Below are 4,764 nucleotides of genomic sequence, written 5' to 3' on the forward strand. Positions count from 1 at the left end.
TCTGAGACTTATCAAGACTATTCGATGCTGCCTCTCGCGAATCTTGCTCGATTCTCACAATACTATCGAGCTCCTTCCCGTCATCTTCTAGACCTCTTGGTAATGATCTCATCAATACCTACTCTCTCCGCTTTTCTTGACCCGCCTTTACTACCCCCCATGTGACCTGTACTCATTTTGTTCGAAATTCTGAGGATTTTCCTGTCTATAATGCTAGTCTGGTCACTTAATGTAGATCCCATCACCACTTACTATTCGAAGGTTGATTTTGGCGTATAAAAGAGTCAATTCATATACTGTGTTGAACCTGCGTGCGACTTCTAGCCCCTGTCCTCAAGTCACTCTAGTTATATCTCTAATACCTGGCGTGAATGTAATCATCATTTCTGCATCTGCTTGGTAGATACTTCTTCTGGCATTTGTCCCTCTGGTCTATTTATCTCTTGTCCATCAGTCCTCAACATTTGAAATCATTCTCGAGATATAGTGTGAATCCCTCCTTAATGCTACCCGGAGAATTCACGATTACTTAATCTTCTTGTAATGTCGACTCTCTTCATCGTATACACTGATGCAGAACATTCTGGTCGGATCCTGCTAGAATGTGCTTCCTCCGGCAGCCTCTATCTTGCCTCCCGATATGAACCTTTATGCACCTCCGCAGTGAGATCAATCTCTACCATCAGATATCGAAGCAAGGTGGTCTAGGTTTTCTGAAGACTCTTTTGGAGACAATGTGTTGCCTTAATAAGTAATAAGTCGTTTGTGCGCGGACAGTAAGCGCGTGCGAACCTTCCAAATCTTTCACTCATTTTACTATCTAAAGGTAAGTAGTTATGTTTTCCATCGAATGCAGAATTTGGTATGATTGCCCATTGGTTAATTAATGTAAAAACATATGTGGCAAGGGCTTTATCTTGTTTGAAGCCTGGGAGAATATTGCACACGCACGCGATTGATGTAATTGTGTGTGTGTATGAAATTTATCATTTTGTATGGGTTATTAGTAGATGTTTGATGGTTGCAAATTGTGGCCTCTTGCAATATGTTTGGTGTAACTCTAGCCGTTGAAATTATTTGCTAATCGTATGTGGCCTCCGACTCCCTTTCGTTGGATCGTATACGCCAAGGTGTTTTTGATTGTTGGACTTATTGGTGAGCTTTAGATGGATCACTATCCCAACTAAATCAATGGATGCCATATTGCGTGTGATAACCTATAGTGTCACAACGTCCAATCTCCGTGGCATTGCTTGAATATTTTGAAGGGCAATGGAGATGTCCTCTTTTGACAAGAATAAGTCCTTTGTTTGCTGTGAAGGCACATTGAAGCGAAATTGAACATTTTCTCTTAGTCTTGTCTTACTTGCCAGGTGGATGAGTGAGAGATGGCGCGAGTTATCGTTACTATTTCCCGGGCCTACTATATCCAGTTCATATGAGCTTTGGTTGTGAAGAGCCTCTGATTCTTGACTCTTGACAATGCTGTCTGTGAGCTCGGTGATTATTTGTCTTCGTTCGACTTTTCTGTTTTATTCGTCCATGGTGGTGTTGTGGTTGCATGAGGTCTCAGCTTTGAATTCTCATACCTTATTTGCGGAGCGTCCCGTTTGCATTCTAATAAAAGATGTCTTGGATTCGGCACAGTGGTCCCATCTTTTCCTATCGCTCTTCTGGTGCTGTCTTTTTTTAAGACTCTCCTTTTTAATTTTTCTCTGTCGCTAGTATGTGCGTTGTTTTGGTTTTCTTGTAGTTGTTTTCTTTTCTGTTAATGAAACCAATTGTAATTGAAATGTGGGATTATTTACTAGGTATTTCATTTTCTAATACTTTTGGAACCTCCGTTGATACTAAACCAAACTTTTTGGTTCGTTTTCAATATTTTAGTTCCCATCACCCCAATGGATTTTACAATGAAATTTAGTGATCACTGCAATGCGTGACATCTAACATTAGCGTACCGCCCCATGACCCTATAACCCGCAGGTACCGAGCTTGAAGATCGACGGTCCCGAGACCCTTCAACTTGTAATATCCCCTTATTTTATCGTAATTGCTAGCCCTTTTGATTTTATTTAATTATTGCATTTTTCTTTACCCTTACTTAAGATTTTTTTAATGCCCAAGCCCAAGGGGCAAAATTGTCTTTAGTTTCTTTTAAGGCCTATATATAGAGGGCCATTTGTCTTGTATTTAGGATTGATGGATTAATAATAAAAATTTTGTAATGTGTTTGCACTTGGGTCTTGGGCAAGAACGTTAGTTAAATTCCTATGGGAGGGATTTGGAGTTCCACCCAGCCGGCCAGATGGCGTCCGGGCTCGTTGGCATGAAGTCCCCTTCGAGAAGGGCAACGTATATCCTGTCCGAGGCCGCCAGGAACAAATGCGTTCCGGGCTCTCGCCGGTTGTATCTTTACCACATTTTGCTTCTCTTGTTTTTTTGTTTTTGCTTCTTTCTTTTTGACTCCCTCGCTCCCGTTTATCTTCAGTATCATTCTTCTCCTCTCCCATCCTTTCGTTTTGGCCACCGGATCTCACACAGTTCGACACCCGATCACCACATCCCTCTTTGCCGCCGACCGTATCCCCACTCTCTTTTTGATTTCCTCTTAATGATTTGTTCCTCCTAATTATAGCGAATCTGGTAATCAATTGGAATTAATTCATGAAGTCTGCCTAAATTTGGCATTCAAATCCTAGAATTCAAAATATATTAATCCGAAATTGAGCTTCATCTATTTTTAGGAACTAGTAAATATTTGATTCTTAAGAAATTAATTTTAATTTTTTGAATTTAAATTACAAGAGGATTTATATTACTATAATACCTCTTCCTAAAGTCTAATAACGCACTTAAATCTATTGAGGCATGCTATTACTGTTGAACTTTTTCTCATTCAAATCCTCCTCCACCTCATCAAGCCGTTGCCCTCCCTTAATTCCTTGCCTTTTTTCCCTAGTTTAAGTTCGGCAGCTCAATCAATGCCTTCTCACTACTCTTACTAATGCTTGCGAAAAGTTCCCAGTGGAATGCAAATAATGTGACATTTCTCAAACTTCAAATATTTCCTCTTCTCCCATACCAAATCTGAAATTTAACACACCATATTTTCCTCCAGCTGCACGTTCTTTCTTTCCAGACAGCTGCCCCACCGAATCCCTGTTTGCCATCCAGAGGTTCGAGAACATCTTTTCCTGAGAGTCCAGGCCGACTACCTTGCCAAATTGCTGATTCAGAAAGGCCAGATTGCTGTATTTACAAAATTCCTGCTGGCTTCCCTGCATAGTAAACTCCTTATCCATAAGGCTCTAAACACTGCGCCCAGCATTTTCCCTAGCCAACCCAGAGGTGGATGTCCCAGACTTTGTGGACTCAAGAGATTTGTGATGTTGGATGATGAAATATATGCAAAACTGGTTGTCCCTTTGCCTGTAAAAGCTGCTGTTTAGACTTCTGGGAATTTGCTCTTCAAGACCCTACGATTCAATCCTCCTCCCCGTTCTACCATCAATCACATATCTATTATTGATAGTTTTAAAGGCTAGTTTTTGCTTTTTAGTTTGTAATAATTGTTTCTTCTTTGTTAAAAGCCAAATTACATTTTTTACTATTATATATATATATATATATAATATATATATATATATATATATATATAATAATAAAAAAATAAAATTATTATTCTGACTTCATTTTTTTTGGAAAGGAAAACGTACGTATACATGAATAAAATTACAAATAATAGACAGTAAGTGGTGAGAAATACACAATTTTATCCTGCCAAAAAAAAAAATTCAAATTTTCTGTTACAATAGCAGTAATCTTATAATATTAAACACATATATATTTTATACTTCCAGTCACCTAATGTTTTAATTTTTTAATTTTCTCAAAAATATTTATAGCTTCTCTGCCAAAAGCACAGCGCTCATGCGTTCAAAAACTGTTCAAAGACAATGAATGCGATGAAAATCAGTTCCTATCACCATTAAATTATCACAGTAATATATAATCATATTATAATTGAAAATCTATGATGCACAGATCCGGACACGACGACACTGATATGACACGACATGGACACGAGACTCGTTAGTTATTGAAAATATAGGACACGGATACCGGTTGAACGGTATTATAATTTTTAAATTTTTAAAAATAGTGTATAAAAATTAAAATTTATAATTTAAAAAATAATTTGAAAATAATTAAGTTCATTTAACTAAAATTTGTAATTAAAATGATTAGTATTAGGATGTCGAGAGTCAGACGTCGATGCCGTTTATCAGTCAACGAGAGAGGAGATGAAAATACCTTCACTACTAAAAAGAAATGAAAATGAGAATATTAATGATTGGCTATTAAGTGCGGACGTTGATTTGGTGTTGTGAATAGGAAATAAGAAATTTAATTTAAATTCTGTCAAATACAATAAATTATATTTTAAAAAAAATCATAAAATATTTAAGATACGTGTGTCAGACACGCATGTCTAATTTGTATTTAATATTTTTTTAATCAAACACGTTTTCGGCATGTCCGACACGTGTCGAATGAGTGTCGGGGCGAGTGTCGTGTCGGATACGGTGTCGAACACTGCACCCTCTTTAAGGAGAAGTGTCGGTGCATTATAATTGAAAATACATCAACATAATATATAATTGGATCTATTTGGATATATTATTATTATTTTTACTTTTCAAACTAATATTATATATATATATATATATATATATATATATTATTTATATATATATATTA

The sequence above is a fragment of the Dendrobium catenatum genome, unplaced genomic scaffold (genome assembly GCF_001605985.2).
Source record: "Dendrobium catenatum unplaced genomic scaffold, ASM160598v2 fragScaff_scaffold_1341, whole genome shotgun sequence".
Taxonomy (NCBI): domain Eukaryota; kingdom Viridiplantae; phylum Streptophyta; class Magnoliopsida; order Asparagales; family Orchidaceae; genus Dendrobium; species Dendrobium catenatum.